The 21,240-nt window shown below is 37.5% G+C and overlaps 1 long non-coding RNA gene and 4 other non-coding genes across 5 annotated transcripts; all 5 read right to left on the bottom strand.

Annotated features, from left to right (window-relative positions):
- Positions 1-1,731: 1,731 nt before the first annotated feature.
- On the bottom strand, positions 1,732-7,435 carry LOC127444362 (uncharacterized). Its single transcript, XR_007897799.1, has 8 exons — positions 7,322-7,435; positions 6,998-7,095; positions 6,675-6,732; positions 6,085-6,151; positions 5,786-5,846; positions 3,440-3,500; positions 3,115-3,175; positions 1,732-2,083 (listed from the first exon to the last, which is right to left on the bottom strand). It is a non-coding gene; the product is annotated as an uncharacterized LOC127444362 (long non-coding RNA).
- On the bottom strand, positions 3,268-3,354 carry LOC127444467 (small nucleolar RNA SNORD60). The gene has a single exon (XR_007897822.1). It is a non-coding gene; the product is annotated as a small nucleolar RNA SNORD60 (small nucleolar RNA).
- LOC127444479 (small nucleolar RNA SNORD60) lies at positions 5,621-5,707 on the bottom strand. The gene has a single exon (XR_007897831.1). It is a non-coding gene; the product is annotated as a small nucleolar RNA SNORD60 (small nucleolar RNA).
- On the bottom strand, positions 5,937-6,023 carry LOC127444480 (small nucleolar RNA SNORD60). Its single transcript, XR_007897832.1, has one exon. It is a non-coding gene; the product is annotated as a small nucleolar RNA SNORD60 (small nucleolar RNA).
- Positions 6,823-6,907, bottom strand: LOC127444468 (small nucleolar RNA SNORD60). The gene has a single exon (XR_007897823.1). It is a non-coding gene; the product is annotated as a small nucleolar RNA SNORD60 (small nucleolar RNA).
- Positions 7,436-21,240: the final 13,805 nt, after the last annotated feature.

Raw genomic sequence — 21,240 nt, forward strand, 5'->3', positions numbered from 1 at the left:
CCCTCCACAGTGCTGATGTCACTGTTGGCATGGAAACATGAGACTGTGACAGAAAAGGAATGAGGCTGGTTTTTTGGTTTTCACCTCATGCTTTTGTTCTTCCCTTTTACCACAAAAGTGACATACATTGAAACCCAGTCCACTGTAAAAAATGTAGAACAATGTATTTCTTGTGGTAGGATTGTTGACAAATAGAGGAACTTTAGAAAAGTAAACAACTTTTTTTTACTGACAAGAGAGAAAAAAGTTGCTGTAAAAAAAGTAATTTTTCAATGTACGAGTTTCCAACTGTTAACTGTCAATAAGAAAGTAATACAATTATAGGCCAACATTTAAAAGCATGACAATAATTTCAACAATAAACATTTTTTTTTTAATCAGAATTCAGGACAATTTGCCTCTACAGTAGGTCAAACAGAACTGATTTGACTTATGTGATTTTTAATTTTCAGTCATATAACCTGCATTTGTCCTCATTTCTATTGTTAGTAACCCAAATAACATGACCTGTATTTCTATACCTAGTACTCATCAAACTGATTAACACAATCAACAATCATTCACTACAACTCACAAGCAAATTATTAATCCTTTTAACTTTGATGTTCCACAGATAGCCAACAAGTATGACTTGATAAGTGTACTAAAAATAATTAAGCTATTTGCCAAATAATTGCTAATAGCATTAATAGTTCATCAGAATATAATCACATCGTCTAAAAATTTGTAACAAAACAAAACAAACAAAAAAAAGGCCGGTCTAGCACTCAAAAATATGTATGGTGCCTACTTGCATCCAGTCAGCACATCCTCATGATGCCAGATTATGGACCGACGTGATCCAGATGTTGACTGCATAGACTATAAAACAGCTTGCCATAGTGGTTCATGCTCCAGCCCTGGGTTTTAAAGGTCCGGTTTAACGTTTATAGTTAAATATAAACACAGTGATTAGTTAACCGACAAAGTGTAAAAATAAAACACAATTTTACCACTCCCATGCGCATCATTCAATGCGAACGCAAACCCGTTCAGGGATCATCGCGTTTTTATTTAAAAAAATAATACGCGTTTGTAGCAACACTTAATTTTGGGCCGTTTTAAGCGTCATTCAAGGGTAGATATTTTTAGATCCATGTTAAAGGTTTATATCACCAACATAAAACACGACGTTTCGATTTTCTTTGTGGCACGTGGGTGTCACGTCACAAAAGCTAGCTATAGACGAGAAGAAATTAGTCTTGACATTTTGCATATGCTATATACGCGCAACTATCGATAACGGACCAACATTGTTCGCAATTACTTCATTGACTAAAGGAGACACATTTCCTTACCTTTCAAGTTTCATTTAAAAAGCGTCAAATCCAACAGTTGCGCGCGTGCAGAAGAAAATGTCTAGAGATTCAATCCAAAGCGCATGTAGAGCTCGCCTTCCCAAATACAAGCATCAATAAAACACTCCCTTTGATCAAATCATTTGCGCGTAAAAATATAGGACGCTTAGATCATTACGAGCAATAATCCGGAAGTACGGAGCATGTAACGGTCTCAGAGGAACCCGTTCTTCCTGCGTCCAGAGTGGAACATCTGTGGATGAGGGTGCGTTTAATCGAGAATGCAGTATCAAGAACCAACCCACACTCATATATTGGAGTTACATTTATGCCAGTAAGGTTTGCAAATACTGTAGGCAGCCTTAGAGCATTATCCATTGATTAAACTATCCAATAAGTTTAAAATCGTTTAAAGATATATTTGCAGGTTTCATTACACACCATTTAACATTTACTTATGTAGCAACACACACACACACACACACAGCACTCAGTTACTAGATTCATTACCTTACAAAACTTTACAGAATCATGGGTGAACTGAAACACTACAAATCCACAGAGCAGTAAATTACACATCTTATTGGAACAGCACAAGCCATGTGTACACAATGTGCTAACAGCATTCATGTTTGCAGAGATGCATTAATCTGTAAAATATTATAGCAGCACATCCATCCACAAAGACGATGATGAGGGCTCGTTGAACTTTAGGCAACCAAGGCTGAACGAATCACACCTCACATCTGCAAAACAAGTGACATGGGTGTAAAACACTCACTTTCAATAAAACCCAAGTTCGTCCCCCACACTTTTTCACAGGGCAAATAAAGTTTACATTGTATTATACAGCAAATGTGTATATATGTAAATGTAAACATTCAAATGTACTGGGCAATCTCTTAAGAGATGAGACAGCTGCTCAAACATGCACTGAATGAGCATCATGTAGTGTCGTTACCATGGCAACCACATCAGTCATCCAAGCTTGATCTGCAGCCGCCAGTCATTGGTCACACGCTCAATGTGGCAAAATTCTCTTCACTCATGTTTTTATGGTGACGTCAAGCAATGCAAGTTGTCATTTGGCATCCGTTCATGTTTTGATGATTACATGACATTATGGTATGACAGCTCGCATCGGAAAGCAGAAGCTTTAATTGCGCGCACAATCGGAACTTGAGCCATATAATTTAAGTATTAACGCTGGGTTTGAGAATGCTTACCAAATTTAACATTATCCAGCCAGGAAAATTAGTTTGCTGTCAAGTTCTGCCCCACAAAAGGCGAAATAGAGTAACTACACCAACACACTGAAACTGGCTTAAGTTTTAGATTTATTTTCAGCAAAATCTTCATTATCACATTTTTACACTTCGTTTCCTCCGAATCTTAGTTGAACCAAACCTGTCGGTCACAGGACAGATCACTAAAAAGTGGAAACCTGCAACTTTCCACTTGATCTAACCCATGAAGCTGGCCTTTTCAGATGTTAAATTTGACTTTTGACAATCAAACCTGTTACCATTTCGATGTACCACAAAGCAGATTTTTAGTTTAACTTCCCCCCCCCCACCCCCTTCTAAATAGTGTAAATATACCAAATTCAAATGTGTTGTTTCTGTGTTTTACCTTTCCAGGACAGTATTGTTGTTTGACTGATTTTACCGCATATTTAGTGCAAATCAAAATTATCCTGTAGCATGTGCTTGGTGTAAGAAAAATTCTGCTGTGGTAACATCTAATTTAACTGCTTTTTAATTGAAAAACAATTGACCTTTTTTGCCACCTCAGCACCTTTGCAGTAGAAACTTCCATGTTCTCACCATCAGTGAACACTGTTGAAAAAGAAATTCAACATGGTCCCGTAAGTACTACAGCATGGACCGGTCAGACTGATTCTGAGACAAACAACAAGTGTTAGGTTAAGGAGCCTCAGACTCAATTTTAGAATCAGCTGCTGCTAGGCAGCATTCATATGAGGTGTCAGAAAAGTAATGGGATGTCATCAACGGCTCAATTCTCATCCAAACACATGGATCAGTTCTTGCACTGATTCACCCAAAAAACAAACAAAAAAAAGGGGGGGGGGGGGTCCTCACCTCTCTTGCCACCTCAGCATCTTTGCTGTAGAAACTTCCATGTTCTCACCATCAGTGAAAGCTGATGAAAAAAAATTCAACATGGTAAGTACTACAGCATGGAATGGTCAAACTGATTCAGAGACAAAACAACAAGTGTTAGGTTAACAGGGTATCTGCAGGTTTGAAGGAACGAAATTTAAGACTTTGAAGGCCAAATAAAAGAATTTAATACCACTTTCGCAAAAAAAAAAAAAAAAAAAAAAAAAAAAAAAAACGCATTAATTCATTAGCTGGTAAATACAAAACCACTGAGGTTACTTGAATGTCTCTGGACAAGTTTTTTTTTTTTTAAATATATATACACATACATTTTATTGTGCATTTATGTGTTAAGTTAATACAACATTAAAACTCTAAATGAAATCATTAAGAATGCATGTAGCCTATATTGTGACCCTTCTCTTTAGTCACTTCACGACACAGACCAATGCATTGGCAACGTCACCGCTTATGTCAAACACAGAAGTAATGGCAAAAACCATGCGCAAAAAATACTTTTATTGGATTACATTGTTGGAAAAGAATTCTGAGTGCTCTCGTTGACTGCTGTGGCTTCAAGATCATCAACAGAGCTGACTGGACTGAGGAGATCATTTCAACTCAACTCTGCAGCATAAATTTATAGCGAACATGATTACATGTTATTTATTAACTCATTTTATTACAGTAATTGTATCACTAAGAATATGTCTGTATTTATGATGGTTGTGTCATACTTTCATTTAATCCTCAAATCTAACAACAATCAGCGGGCTTTCTGCCACCACTTACTGCTCATGCGCTGACATTTTTGTCAATAAGAGGATTGGCCTATAGACTTTATTCACAGTAGCGCCATGTTTGATTTTTAGCTCCAATATCCCATCTGATTTTCCACAACTCATGTTGTCTGGAGTTTGTTTACCGAGTGTCCTTGAAAATCTCTTTTCAATGTTTTGTACACTGAATGATCCAAAAAACACTTTAAACTGCAGTATCTCTCATCGAAGAGACTGTACGCCTATCCCGCACAGCCTTGTCATTAAAAATCAAAGATACCGCTGCTGTGAATAAGGTCTAGCATGTGCTGAATAAAATTTCTATTTTTCTTCTTGGCAGATACCTTTAACAGGTAGTTAAAGGGCAGTTCATTTAAAAATGTAATTCGTCATCACTGCTCACCCTTAAGTCTGAATTAATTTTTCTCTGCCACGGAACAAAAAAAGGAGATGTTAAGCAAAACGTTTAGTCTGTCAGCATTCACTGTCACTGCATCTTTTTTTTTTCCCCCATTCAGTGTAATTGAATGGTGACTGAAACTCCCTAATATCTCCTTTTGATATCCACTGAAATAAGTCATACAGGTTTGCAACAGCATGAAGGTAAGTGATGACATTTTAATTTGAGCAAAATCTCTCAAATAAAAACAGTTACCTTAAAAATGGCTGTTTAAAGTTGACAAGATGTATTGAAAATGTTAACTGATTAAATTATGAAAGAGAAGTAGAGACGCTGTGCTGCTGCTTTCCCCGATTAGTCTGAATCGCAGCATCATGCAGGCTGCTCTGTCTTGTCTGTCCTTGCACTGTCCTCTTTGCTCCGCGATGTTATCACTGCGAGAGAAAAGTGACGCGTGTCGTGAGTGTGAGAACAATGTCAACTGCGTTGGCTAGACTAGAGAGATGGAGAGGAGATATAACAGGTGTAACTCTGCAGCGGAGTAGTTCTATTAGCTTTACAATTATTGTCAAAGGTAGTGTCAAATAAGTGCAGCGATTTGAAAGGCGTCAAAAGACAGCTCCAGTGCAAATTGTAACGTTGACGCTTTGTCGATTATAAGCATTCGACAGTGTTAGAGATGCATAATAACTACATTTGCATTTCGGATTAACGGGTTTATACATGCGTAACATCGTAAGTTCAGTAAAAATGCGCTTCCCTGCACGCGCTCACACTAAACTCAAGCGTCAGCTGCTAAATGATAGATGCACGAGAGACAGAGATGATTTTGACCCGCGCCGATTCTGCTGTTTTAAGAGTCTCCTCTATTCATGCCCCAAAATTTAAGACCTCAGCAAACGAAATTTAAGACTTCAGGCCTTAAGTTTTAAAAAGTAAATTTAAGACTTTTTAAAGGACCAGCGGATACCCTGGGTTAAGGAGCCTCAGACTCAATTTTAGAATCAGCTGCTGCTAGGCAGCATTCATATGAGGTGTCAGAAAAGTAATGGGATGTCATCAATGGCTCAATTCTCATCCAAACACATGGATCAGTTCTTGCACCAATTCACCAAAATAAAAAAAGGGGGGGTGGGGGGTCCTCACCTCTCTTGCCACCTCAGCATCTTTGCAGTAGAAACTTCCATGTTCTCACCATCAGTGAACGCTGTTGAAAAAGAAATTCAACATGGTCCCGTAAGTACTACAGCATGGACCGGTCAAACTGATTCTGAGACTAAACAAGTGTTAGGTTAAGGAGCCTCAGACTCAATTTTAGAATCAGCTGCTGCTAGGCAGCATTCATATGAGGTGTCAGAAAAGTAATGGGATGTCATCAATGGCTCAATTCTCATCCAAACACATGGATCAGTTCTTGCACTGATTCACCAAAAAATAAACCTTACCACCATCTCTTTGCCACATTCATCACATTTGATTGTATCGATACAATCAATCCATAGACTGGAGATTCTAAAACCAGAAAATAAAAGGCAGGTTTACACAACTGTATAGTCATGTGATCAAGTAGTTTTGCCATCAAATAGTGGAACTTTAGAAACAGATGTACTGTAATGTACCATCAGTTTAGTTTTTGGCTAATGGTAGTGTAGCTCAACGGCATATTACTTACGATAAATGTTCATACAATTATTATGATTGTTATCATGTACAGTAGCTACATGTTCAGAACTAATGCATTTCCTGATTTGACTTCAATGTAATTTTAAGGATCACATCCAGTTTTAGGCATATACCCCTCATTTGTCCTCATTTCCATACAAACCAAAATAGCATTGCCCAAGCAAATGTCTGACCTTTCTTTTACAGATTGAGCGGAATCAAAAAATTTCACCCAAATACAAGTGGAACAGTTGTAACTGCAATTTCATGGTATTGCAGAAATACAATCTAGGTTTCAATTTTCCAATACATTAGTAATTGGTGTCAGTAATTTATTGGTGGAACAGAATTATACACATTTGAATAGTCTCACCTCTTAATACGACATTTCTGCAGTGCAGACTCTTCTATGTTCTCCCCATCAATGAAAGCTGATGAAAACAGTTCAACATTGGTCACACAAATCCTATAGCTTGCAACCTTATCAAACTAACTATATAAAACAACACGTATTAGTTAGAGAGCCTCAGATTTCAATTTATAATCAGCTGCTTAGCAGCATTCATAGGAGATGTCAGAAAAGTATAGTGGGAATCATCAGCGGCTCAAAATCAGTCATACAAAACACACGGAAAAGTTCTTGCATTTATTCACATAAAAAAACAAATAATAATAAAATAAAAAACACCCACTCACCACCATCCCTATGCCGCTTTCATCACGTTATTTCTTCAAGCACGTGCTTAGGCGCCATTCACCCAAACCCACGTGCACGTCTAGTATCATACTGTCGACTAGGGGGAAAATTAAATTAACATGGGTCTTTCAAACATATGAATGGTGCTTTACACGACTTAAGTCAACACTTTAGCAGTCCTGCACTTTTTAAACCGCTAACTTAATTCAATGTATCAATTGTGTATGTTTCTTTTCCTAATGTCATGTCTATCGTCAAAAAGCGTCATGAAACGTTACGACCTGGAGGGCCATGTTAAAAACAATAGAAAACACTGTACTTACATGTTTGAAATCAGAAAACAACCTCCCGATGAGGACATGCTATAAAGGAACACGAGTGGAAAAGAAGGAACCGTGCATCGTGCCACGGCATTTATATGCCCTCTTCTTTGTATCATCCACCAGCATGTAAAAAGATGTGTCTAAAACTCATGTATGTCCTCTGCTGGTTGGTATGCCTCATTGTCTCATTTTTTTTTTTTTTTTTTTTTTTTTTTTAGACAAATCTCTCTGAAATGAAAAACGGAAAACTAGTTATAAAAGCTAATAATGCGTATTAAAAAAAAAAAAAAGAAAAAAAAAGCACAATAACAATAGTTAGTATGCAAGAAAGTTTTTAGAAATTTACGAAAACGTACAATAATCATGTATTAAAGGAGCAATATGTAACACTGACATCAAGCGTTTATAATAGGTATGCAGTCCAAATTCAAAATACTGGAGAGAGTTGTCTCCCCAGACTCGAAGTTCACACGGGTCGCCAGGTTAAGGACACGCAACAGGAATGAGCAAACTGAAAATGGCAAGCGACAAGCCTTACAGTGTAAGTTGATCAGCTAATGTATATGTTTGCAATGTTTTTATTGTTTGCAAATTATAAACCAGCTCATGTGGAGCTGCCAGCTGGTAGGTAGCTGTGCAGTGTGTAAACCTCACTCCCCTGGCTTCAAGAGGCACATTAACAACTGATGCAAGAGGCTTTAGCCTCATTGTTAGCATGCCCACCTCCCACACTGGAGTCAACCGGTTGCATTAGCATGTTTCCTAAATCTCTGAAAACATATTATTATGTGCTATAGTACAGTAAATATATGAAAATATATTGCACCTTTAATTACTGCTATTAATTAAATGTACAACATTAACTGTGGCTAATTAAATTACAATATCTGATATTTTATTCAGACACACAGTTTCCATACCATATCTCATATCTTAATGTTTAAGCATTAGTAAAGGTTATTTGGCATGTTGATCACATAAATAAACACTACATTTAATGCATATCAGTCACCTACTAAAAGACATTAGACTTCTTTAGAAATACCCTTTTTGTGCCCCCAGCTGAAGCTACATGCTATCCATTATCAACGTCAATAGATCCCAAATGTTAAGGATTTATGATGCAATGGCTACAGTCTTTGTTAGTTTTATCATATTTATTAGATGCTTGTTAAAATGAGCCTAGCTACTTCAACTACACTGAAATAAACAGTTTTGGATGCAGGCTAGTTATCATGACCCCAGCCCGTAGACACAATATGGTTCTCAATTGATGGCCCTATAAAAATTACAGTGTATTGTTAATACTTTGTGAACATTAGTTTTGGTCCCACTTTATATTAGGTGTCTTTAATTACTATGTACTAACATTAAAATACATACAATACAATGTAACTGTTGTGTAACTACAAGTTGTTCTGCAAAATCCTCACAAGATTCACATTTGTTGCTACTGAGGTTGAAGTACGTATAGGTTTAGGAGTAGGGTCAGGGGTTGGGTTAGGGGTAAGGTTTACAGTGTAATTACAGATGTAATTTAAAGCAGGTACTTAAATTTAAGTACAATGTAACAACTTTACATAATAAGTACATTGTGTCAAATGCTTAAGTACAGTGCATAGTAGTTAAAGGCACCTAATATAAAGTGGGTCCTTATTTTTTATTAATGTGTTCTTAAATATAAAATTATTAAAATCAAGTACATTTGATCTACCTTCTTCTAATGGACTGCATAACATATTTTTAATAGTTTAATTTAGATAACAATTAAATTAGATAACAGAGAGTCTTTTTCTTTTATGATTGTGGAACCTGTATTGCAATTTAATAGTTTCTATAATTTATATAGTTTATCAAACTATTCCTTTAATTTTTTTCATTTTATTATTATTATTATTATATTTTCTTTTTATTTATTTTTTTACAAATCTTGATTCCTAAATAAGTCACCACCTCCTTGATACCCCATGTCTGTGTGGGTGTAACATAATATGAGAGTGAGAGCACCAAAAATTCTCAAATCACAAAATATAGTGGACAATGAATAAAGAAATGTAAAAATAACATATATGTTTTATATATGATTTATCTTATAAGAGAATCCCTCTAAAAGTGGATTTAAATTCATAAAGGAGGTTGATTATATAAGCCTTCTGAAGATGAATCTGGCAAAAAAAAAAATAAAAAAAAATAAAAAGAATTCTATTACAGCAGTATTTTTTATTATTATTTGTATCACTTTCACAAATTAGGAAATTATGATTTATATTGTATAATGAAGATTGAGTCTTAGACCTTTCTAATAATGTACTGTTTGTCAAGAATACATGAAACAGCAAAAACAAACAACAACCACAACAACAACAACAACAACAACAACAACAACAACAAAACTTTATTTTGGCCAACAAATATTGGAACTGATAAACTTTTAAATGTGACAACATGCCCCAACCTTGCATTTATGGAAAATTATAGTTAACCCTAGCCTGTATACACTCACTGAGCACTTTATTAGGAACACCTGTACACCTACAGTACTTATTCATGTGTAAGGCTAGGTGCCAAGAGAACTATAACCACACACCCACATGGAACAACGAAAGACTTCCGGGACAAACAACGCTCAAACTCTCTCACAAGTAGGATCTGCACCTGAGAAAACAAAGACATCACTGTGTGAAAAACCCAGCTTACCCACAAACTCCAGCTGTTCTCTCTCCCCCTTGTCTCCCCCACAAGGTCCACACACACACACACACACACACACACACACACACACACACACACACACACACACACACACACACACACACACACACACACACACACACAAACAAGATGTATATGTGAAAATGTAACAAAGAAAACCATGAAAACAAAAAATGCAACTGTATGTGTTATGTGATATCATTTAAGAGGTCTCTGTGTGACTGGTATAATGGTCTCTTTCCCATGTCGGTAAAAATTAATGGTGACAAAGCTATAAGGTCTTTGCCAAATACTGCATTATTCTGGAGGTCTATCCCCCTACTTGACCTACAATTTAAATGATCTCCTGTATGCTAATAAGGTTAAACCCCAGAAAGCCAAGAACCCATTCACCCCCAAGTTCTCATTGTTCACAGGATAATACCATTTGGTACACAATGTTTATTCTGTCTGGGTATTTAAAGAAAGTTGCCAAGATGCTCAGGGAATCTGTAAGCCACATCTCCCATGCCTTGCCGTTGCATGTAGTTTTCCCATTGTCAGATATGTCTCTTGATTCTTATCTTATTTTTAATAATGCTTGTTTATTCTGATCATGTGTGAAATTGGCTTTGATTTTAATTTCTGTAACAATGTTTTATATCCTACCTGACAAATAAATTGTAATTATTTGATTTATTCTGAATTTCTCTGGAATCATTGTGACCAGTAGATCGCTATAGGGTACCTTTGTTACCGCAATGTATTAGAAACCACCCAGGACAACCAGGTAGGACAACCACCTAGGACAACCGAGTAGGAGAAAGCACCGCCCGTCTTAGCAAGTTGTATGTACGTGACTAAGCGGCAATATCATCTGGTTATGAGACAAGCCAAACCAGATAATATTAGTTAACCCTACAACCGCTGACTAAGAACGGAGCTTTAATATAGGAGAAAACCACCCAGGACAACCAGGTAGGACAACCACCTAGGACAACTGGGTAGGAGAAGAGGATTTAGAGTAATCAATAACTTAAAAAGATCAAATTAAAAGAATGATCAGAAGTTAATTAGAGCTGTAATCTAAATTAGAGGTAAATTTAAATTGGAGTCAGATTAATATAAAATTGGAGTCAGATAAAATGAATAACAGAATCAATTTGTAAAGTGTAAATTAACAATAATTGCTTTACTTCAGCGCTCAGAAAAGACAGAACAACGTAGAGACCTTTAAGGGGCCGTTCTGTTGGAATCCAACATCGAACTAATAGTTTTGGTAAACCCCGTTTTCCTCTATACATAATGTGATTATCTAATCAGCAAATCATGTGGCAGCAGTGCAGTGCATAACATCATGCAGCTACGGGTCAGAAGCTTCAGTTAATGTTCACATCAACCATAAGAATACTTAGTATTTCTGTAACTGCTGATCTCCTGGGATTTTCATGCAAAAGTCCCTAGAGTTTACTCAGAATGGTGCCAAAAACAAAAAACATCCAGTGAGCGGCAGTTCTGTGGACGGAAATGCCTTGTTGATGAAAGAGGTCAACGGGGAATGGCCAGACTGGTTAGAGCTGAAAGAAAGGCTACAGTAACTCAGATAACCACTCTGTGAAATTGTAGTGAGCAGAATAGCATCTCAGAATGCACAACACTTCGAACCTTAAGACGGATGGGCTACAAAAGTAGAAGACCACATCGGACACTTAATTAGGACACTGTTATTAACTAGACCAGCAGTTAATGGCCGCTTTGTCCTGGAGCAGAAATTGGAAGCAAAGGTTATGGATTAAGTAAAATAATTCTGTTTCAAATTCTCTATGCGCAAACTGAGGTCTTAACCAATCAAATACTTGCGTGTGTTGGAGGCATGAAAGCAGAATGCTGCACCTGAAAATTAGGACACACTAGCTGTGATTTCACTACTGGGCCAAATGAGGGCGTGCTGGTGCGTGCTGGTGCATGCCAGGGGCAGTTGCGTTCCCACTGTCACTTCCAGGACTTCAGTGTGCCTCGTCAGAGCATCCTTGGGGCCAACGGCCAAGCACCTTTAGCCCGCCGATTACCCTTGGGCCAAAGAAGGGCAACTGGGGTTTGTGGTGGGGTCAGTGTCAAAGGTAGAGTTTAGTGGAGTCAGGTATCGCTTTCCACCAAGCAAATACCAAAATAAGCTTCGGTCACTATCATGTTCATTTCAAGGGCCAGGTAGCTCCAGAGTCTGATACCTCAGCTTGGGGTGCTGCCCTTCTGGCCCCACCTGCTGGCAGGCTTTTCCCTGCCTCTCTAGGGCTGGGGAGGGGGACGAGGGGAGGGGAAAAAAAAAGAGGAGAGGGAAAAGGCAAAGCGGAGTGACAGCGAGAGAGAGAGAGGAGAGAGGAATAACTTGGTTCGCCGGTGTCCAGATATGCTGTCGCCCGGCCCTCCGCCACTCCCCAACCTCTGGCGGACAACAGCTCGCTCCTCCCCCGGAGGACGGTAGTGGGTCATCCAGCCCTGGGTAGATGGTGACGCTCCTCTCCCTCTTTTCTCTCTTTTCTTTTTTTCTCTATTCTTTTTTTTATGGGGGAAAACGGCAGCGTGCCTCAGATCCTCGGCTGCACCTCGGTTGGCTGGTAGTGGCGAGGACTCCACAACAGCACATCCCTCCTCCTTGCCGGGCTTCGGCACCAATGTAACAAGGTTAAAATGGGAAAGGAGGAGGCGGGAACTGGCTGAAACATCAAAATAATATTTAATTTAAACAAAAAGACATGCAACACAAACACACACATGGCAGCTGCATATGGCACTCTCTCTCTCGAACTGCTCTCTCGAACTTATACCTCTCCTCGGCTGTTAGCCCGATTGGGGGCCGGGCATGCATAGTCATGGCCCGGCCCCGCCCTCCTCCTTGTCACAGTAAGAGTGCTGAACATACATATCTTTTGTTATTAAAATGTTTAATTATCAAATTAATGTAATGATTTATTACTTCATAGTCCTCCTTCACATGGTCATGTATTGTGCTGATGATGTCTTCAACTTGTAACCCAGACACTTTTTCAGGTTCTAAGCAATTATGTCACTGAAGACAAAAGTCAAATCTGCAGTGTCACTTCTTATGCAATATGTTGTGAGCTTAAAAAAAAACAGAAGCATAAATATAAACAGTAATCAAGAAATCGTTGGAAGAAATCGAGTAGGTCAATATAAATTTAGTGCTTTGTGAGTGCAATATTTGTGAGTGTTATATTATACTTATCCTTTGTGTGAAACTGTGGCTGGGGCAACAGCTGAATCAGCTTGTGCTTCGCAAATAATCTGTCCTTGAAAGGCACTGTTGATGACAGAGTTAAAGGTGCTATATGTAAGATTGACAACAAGTGTTTGAAATGGGTACTGCAGTCCAAATTCAAAATATCGGAGAGTTGTCTGCACCGCCACAGACTCGAAGCTCATGCGGGTTGCCAAAATTAGCCAACTCAGCATCCGTTTTAAAGGATTTCTGGGCTTTAAGCTGTCTCCATCTTCCAAAGGTATCTCCAATATTATTCTTGTTTTACTACGCCTCAAGTCATGGTGGTTTTTAGATGGATGGTGAGGCTTTTTAGGTCGGGTGGAATCTGTTATCTCTGATCCAGTTCGTTTGCTGGCTTCCATGGCTGCAGCATGCAGTGTTGTTTGCCTGCAAACTTGTTCAAATCTAGCAACCCAGAGGTGTCGAAATACTATTGCTGAGTGGGCAGTGGGCGGGATCACACAGGCGAAAACATAAACAGAAATTCCGGCCCGGAATGGAAACTTCTAAGTAAAATATACTGGCTGTAGCATTGTTATCGAAAAAGCCAGTATTGGCTATGGACTTTAGTCCATCATAAGATTCCTTCAGCCATTTCACTGCTTACTTCACAAAGGAGGAGGTAGTAATTAAAGCTTTTTAAGTTTTGGATTATGGTTTGTATTTTGGAATTATTATCATTTTATTTTTTTGTATCGTATTGTTTGTATCGTATTGTTTTTTGTATGCTATGTTTTTGTGCCACTGTAGTGCAAACAATTAAGTTGGATGCAGAAGTAGATAAAGATAAGACAAAGTGATAATACTAAGCACAAAAAGTTTAATATAATACATTTTGTCCATAGATTAGTGTACTTACTCCAGAAACTGATGGGAGCTGTCATTTTTATTTTAGGGCACAGCAGTAGCATAGCAGTTTTAGAATGATTTCCACTATACATTGGAAGACTAGTTCAAATGTTTTATTTTTAAATACCTTCTGTAATGACCCTCCAAGACTGCATGCACCATCACAGGGTTATTGAAATTTTGATCTGGATGATCCCGTTTCTTTGATGTTTTTCTTCAAAACATTAATATGTACATCAGTCATATCTCCTTAAACACAATTACAGGCAATCACATAGTGACTTTTTTCAAGTGTACTAATGCACAGCAATTTTATTGCTACTGTTTAAGAAAGCATTGGACATGAATAAAACTACAAATGATCATACCTTGTAGAAAAAAACTGCTTAAAAATACAATTTTATTCAAGAGTGTACATTTATATTAGCTTTATTTAGCTATACATATTTTGGTGAATATATACAATCTACATCTATATTTATAGATATTTTATATTGGATCACTAAATGCAATATGTAGCATACACTCAACAACACACTGACATCCAGAGTAGAATTTAATTCTGAGCAAGACACACCTACTGTATATCCATTTTTTTTTTTTTTCACTTTCAGTTTTGTAAGCTTTCACACAGTCATGTATATTGATGAGTCACGACACAGAACACATTTACACTTCTGAACGCACACCTGTTTCAGAGATCAATTTGAAGAGGACTTAGAATTTGATGTTAGCTTGTGAGTTGACAACTTTCTCTGGGTGCAAAATGGTTGCAGCACATTTTGCCCACAATGTATCATGGCATACACTGAAAAGTGGTAACCTGCAATTGTTACATGAAGGAGCTATTTCTATCTGATATAAACTAGTTTTGTTGGTGTAGCCTAATGTATTCAGGTAGCTTTAACAAAAAAATAAAATAAATAATAATAATAATAATAATAATAATAATATATACAGGTGCATCTCAATAAATTAGAATGTCGTGGAAAAGTTCAGTTATTTCAGTAATTCAACTCAAATTGTGAAACTCGTGTATTAAATAAATTCAGTGCACACAGACTGAAGTAGTTTAAGTCTTTGGTTCTTTTAATTGTGATGATTTTGGCTCACATTTAACAAAAACCCACCAATTCACTATCTCATAAAATTGGAATACATCATAAGACCAATAAAAAAAAAAAACATTTTTAGTGAATTGTTGGCCTTCTGGAAAGTATATTCATTTACTGTATATGTACTCAATACTTGGTAGGGGCTCCTTTTGCTTTAATTACTGCCTCAATTCGGCGTGGCATGGAGGTGATCAGTTTGTGGCACTGCTGAGGTGGTATGGAAGCCCAGGTTTCTTTGACAGTGGCCTTCAGCTCATCTGCATTTTTTGGTCTCTTTTTTCTCATTTTCCTCTTGACAATACCCCATAGATTCTCTATGGGGTTCAGGTCTGGTGAGTTTGCTGGCCAGTCAAGCACACCAACACCATGGTCATTTAACCAGCTTTTGGTGCTTTTGGCAGTGTGGGCAGGTGCCAAATCCTGCTGGAAAATGAAATCAGCATCTTTAAAAAGCTGGTCAGCAGAAGGAAGCATGAAGTGCTCCAAAATTACTTGGTAAACGAGTGCAGTAACTTTGGTTTTCAAAAAACACAATGACCCAACACCAGCAGATGACACTGCACCCCAAATCATCACAGACTGTGGAAACTTAACGCTGGACTTCAAGCAACTTGTGCTATGAGCTTCTCCACCCTTCCTCCAGACTCTAGGACCTTGGTTTCCAAATGAAATACAAAACTTGCTCTCATCTGAAAAGAGGACTTTGGACCACTGGGCAACAGTCCAGTTCTTCTTCTCCTTAGCCCAGGTAAGACACCTCTGACGTTGTCTGTGGTTCAGGAGTGGCTTAACAAGAGGAATACGACAACTGTAGCCAAATTCCTTGACATGTCTGTGTGTGGTGGCTCTTGATGCCTTGACCCCAGCCTCAGTCCATTCCTTGTGAAGTTCACCCAAATTCTTGAATCGATTTTGCTTGACAATCATAAGGCTGCGGTTCTCTCGGTTGGTTGTGCATCTTTTTCTTCCACACTTTTTCCTTCCACTCAACTTTCTGTTAACATGCTTGGATACAGCACTCTGTGAACAGCCAGCTTATTTGGCAATGGATGTTTGTGGCTTACCCTCCTTGTGAAGGGTGTCAATGATTGTCTTCTGGACAACTGTCAGATCAGCAGTCTTCCCCATGATTGTGTAGCCTAGTGAACCAAACTGAGAGACAATTTTGAAGGCTCAGGAAACCTTTGCAGGTGTTTTGAGTTGATTAGCTGATTGGCATGTCACCATATTCTAATTTTTTGAGATAGTGAATTGGTGGGTTTTTGTTAAATGTGAGCCAAAATCATCACAATTAAAAGAACCAAAGACTTAAACTACTTCAGTCTGTGTGCATTGAATTTATTTAATACACGAGTTTCACAATTTGAGTTGAATTACTGAAATAAATAAACTTTTCCACGACATTCTAATTTATTGAGATGCACCTGTATATATATATATATATATATATATATTATTATTATTATTATTATTACAGAAAATATTAAATTCATTAAATTCATTGACACACCTAGTTTGTTGTTAATGTTTAGCATTTTGCAAAGAGGCAAAGTCACTTTTGAGGCCAGACAGGTAAAATGGTAAACCTGTTTGTAACGCCTCCTGAATGTGCAGCTATTTTCTACCTGATTGTGACAAGGAGGATGGTGGGGCCGGGCCGTGACAAAATATAATTTCAACCCTCCTTTTCTTTAAAAATCAAGGTTACAGTGAGGCAGTTACAATGGAAGTGAATGGGGCCAATTTTTGGAGGGCTTAAAGGCAGAAATAAGAAACTTATAAGCACTTGCATCAATTCTTCTGTTAAAATGTGTGTATTATTTGAGCTGTTGTTTAAATAGTTGTTTTTATGGCCGTTTTGGGGTTAAAGCGTTATGTGGACATGGCAATGAAATTGTTCTGTGCTTACTGAAATTCAAACCACTGCCCCCAGTGGCTGAAGCTGGAAGTGTTGTTGAATGTATGGGCACGTGTGAGCTCCCTTTTCTGAGTGAAATGTCCATGGAGCAAGGGCGTAGCCATGAAATTACTTTTGGGGTGGGCCTCAATAAAAAAGAATGGGCCAAATTTCTGCCAAATTTGTTTTTTCTCCTAACGTTTCCAGAAAAGTTGAAAGGTGGAGCATTCAAACAGTTCTTTCACACTTTCAGAAAGCAGAATTTATGCATTTTTTTTATTATTATTATTTTACTATTTTTATAAATATATATTTGAAGTAAAAAAAAAAAAATTCTCTCTAATATTCTGGGTGGGCCTAGGCCCAACCCAACCCACCCGTGGCTACGCCACTGCCATGGAGTGGCGCCAAAAGTGAGTTGTATTCCTATATCTTAATAATGTAGGTTAATGCAGTCAACAGGAATGTGGTTTTTATTAACCGTACGACAAAGACCAAACACCAAACCTAACCCTCAGTAAAATGCAGTATACTTACATTTTTAAACTGCAGACCAAATCCCTTATTAGCACATTACAAATGAGTGTTAAAACTGTCCCAGGGTAGTGTTACAACAGGACCTAGCATGAAGACAGTTCTTAGAAATGCGCTCCTTGCCTTTACACATACTTATTGTGGAAAATAGGAACAATGTATGTAGGGTTTTTTTTTTTTTTTTTTTTTTTGGTAGAGAGATAAAGGAAGCTTATCTAAATAAATGACATGTTTATTCTGCTGAGTCTTTGTGCAGTATAGCAAAAAGTGTTACAGCTGTGCTTGGCCTATATTATTTATTTCAGTATTTAAACACTGAGAACTCTTTCTGTAAGAACACTTCATTAAAACATCAGTGCCAAAAGACATATTTTCATATTTATTGAATACATGGATATATTTTCATGTACAGGTACAATATGTATAGATACTGTATATGATCATAAATGTGCTATGCTGTGCAACACCTGCAGAAGAGGCATTCATTATACTGTAAATGTCTACATGAATTTTAAGTCAGTTTAATATGTCATTGTTCAATCTATCATTAGCAAACTGACCAATCTGCTCTGCAGTCTTTAGAATCAGAACATTAACATCATAATTTGTGTTAATCTCATCATGGTAGTTCTTCACTGGAAAGATGTAGCTCATTGGCACACCCACTTTGTCGCTGCACGAATGCATCTAGAAAGGAATCAAATGAAAATTAGAAATAGCTGTACAAGAAAAGATCAACAAGACGCTATAGCAGTACCAATAACAGTTACAGCAAGTAAAAGGCATGCAGATCATTGAATGATATGTACCTTCTCTTTGATCTTCTTGCTAGTGTAGATCTTCCTTAGATCATTATTCACCAGTGGGCATGCTTCCACTTTGGTCATTACAATCACTTGAGGAATCCCTACAGAAATTGTGCAGAAGCAATTTAAATAATGATATACAATCCTATTACAAGTCTATACGTCAATTGTATACTATAGTTACAAGTTTAAAAGAATTTAAATGTATTCTTACCTTGTATCTTTGTATGGCATACTGATATATAGCAAATTTGCATTGTTTAAAAAAATTGGGAAAAATTGGGAACGTATTCATATATTTATATACTGTGTATATAATAATATATTTATATTTAAACTGTCCAAGATCTGGCTTAAGATAAAATACTATAAATGCACAGTGCTTCTCAGAATTACAATGGTAACATTATATCAAAGTTTAGCTTTTTTATTTTTTGACAAAAGACACAAGACATCTGATTGTGATCTAAACAAAATCGACAAATAATGTGATCTAACTTAAATATTTTACTCAGTAAGCTACTTTAAAAGAATAGTTCACCCAAAAATGAAAATGCTTTGATCATTTACTCACCCTCATATTGTTTCTAAAATGTTAGGCAGAATGTTAGTCTCAGTCACTATTCACTTTCATTGCATCTTTATCCATACAATAAAAGTGAAAGTGCCTCACATCTCATTTTTGTGTTCCACAGAAGAAACAAAGTCATACAGGAATGGTACAACATGAGGTTGAGAGAAAATGATCCCTTTATGTACTAACACACTGTCTATCTTATTCATAATCCTAAGGAGTAAGAGACAAAAGGACTATAACATAACATGTTGTGAGTGTCATGACAGTTTTACCCCTTTCACTGATTCTTCAGCAGATCTTCTTCAACTTTTCAATAAATCATTCATCCATTAAATAGATTTTATCTGCACCTATGATGTAAACCAGGCAGAAAGCCTGGTCAGAGAGGTTAGGGTCATGGGTGAAATCTTGATCATTGTGAGTGGGTTCAACTGGTCGAACTAAGTCAGTAAAAAAAAAAAAAAAAAAAAGACATTTTTATTTTTTTTTTGTAAACGTCAGACATACTGCACACATGCACTCACTGGCCACTTTATCAGGTGCACCTGTACATCCACTTATTTATGTGGATATCTACTTATTTGTGCAATTATCTAATCAGCCAATCATGTGGCAACAGTGTAAAGTATAAAATCATGCAAATATGGGTCAGGAGCTTCAGTTAATGTTCATATCAACCATCAGAATGGGGAAAAATGTGATCTCAGTGATTAAGATTGTGGCATGATTGTTGGTGCCAGATGGGCTGGTTTGAGTATTTCTGTAACTGCTGATCTCCTGTGTATAAGAATGGTGCGAAAAACTAAAAAACAACCAGTGAGCAGCAATTCTGTGGATGAAAACACCTTGTTGATGAGAGAGGTCAACAGAGAATGGTCAGACTAGTTCGAGCTGACAGAAAGGCAATGGTAACTCAGAACCTTGTACCTTGAGGCAGATGAGCTACAACTGCAGGAGACCACGTTGGGTTCCACTTCTGTCAGCCAAGAACAGAAATCTGAGGCTGCAGTGGGCCTACCATTTGTGTACCTCAGCATAAATCCAGATTTTTCAGACCAGGTGATGTTTTTCCAATTGTCTACTGTCCAGTTTTGGTGCCTGTGACCACTGCAGCCTCAGTTTCCTGTTCTAAGCTGACATTATTGATACCTGAAGGGATCTTCTGCTGCTGTAGCCGATCCGCCTCAATGTTCGACGTGTTGTATGTTCAGAAATGCTTTTCTGCATAGTACTGTTGTAATGTGTGTTTATTTGGGTTACTGTCACCTTCCTGTCAGCTTGGACCTGTCTGGCCATTCTCCTCTGACCTCTGTCATTAACAAGCCATTTTTGACCACAGAACTGCTGCTCGCTGGATGTTTTTTGTTTTTCACACCATTCTCTATACACTCTAGAGACTGCTGCATGTGAAAATCCCAGGAGATTGGCAGTTACAGAAATACTCAAACCAGCCCGTCTGGCACCAACAATCATGCCACAGTCTAAATCACTGAGATCACATTTTTTCCCCATTTTAATGGTTGATGTGAACATTAACTGAAGCTCCTGACCCATACCTGAATGATTTTATACATTACACTGCTGCCACACGATTGGCTGATTAGATAATCGCATTAAGTAGATGTGCAGGTGTACCAAATAAATTGGCCAGTGAGTGTATACACATGCATCTTATTTTTAAAAAATATTCTGGGTTCAGTACAAGTTTAGCTCATTCGACAGCATTTGTGGCATAATGCTGCTGATTGAGCTTAATTTGTATTGAATATTCCTTTAAAATGTTATTTTCACAAATAGTGTAGTGGTTTATTACTTTATGCCCCTCCTTTACAAGGCCAAATACAGCATTGACGATATCATCTGGTTGTGACCCAGCCAGTGTTTCAGGTTCTAATCCCATTATGTTCTTGAAGACAAAGGGCAAAGTATTTTTCCCCAATTTGTGGTGAGTTTTTAGCTACAAACACAAGGGCAAAGGATGGAACCATCAATATGTGTGAGCAGTTTCCAGATTAGTCAAAATACAAACCTCATAAAAGCAATTCAGATTTCTGGGTCTTTGAAAAAATATAATATTTCAAATGACAATAATTCCTACTCTGTGTGAAACTGTAACTAACACCAATTGAATTAACTAATGCTCCAGAGCAGATTTGTCCTTGAAATGCAC

The sequence above is a fragment of the Myxocyprinus asiaticus genome, chromosome 7, assembly GCF_019703515.2.
Source record: "Myxocyprinus asiaticus isolate MX2 ecotype Aquarium Trade chromosome 7, UBuf_Myxa_2, whole genome shotgun sequence".
Lineage (NCBI taxonomy): Eukaryota > Metazoa > Chordata > Actinopteri > Cypriniformes > Catostomidae > Myxocyprinus > Myxocyprinus asiaticus.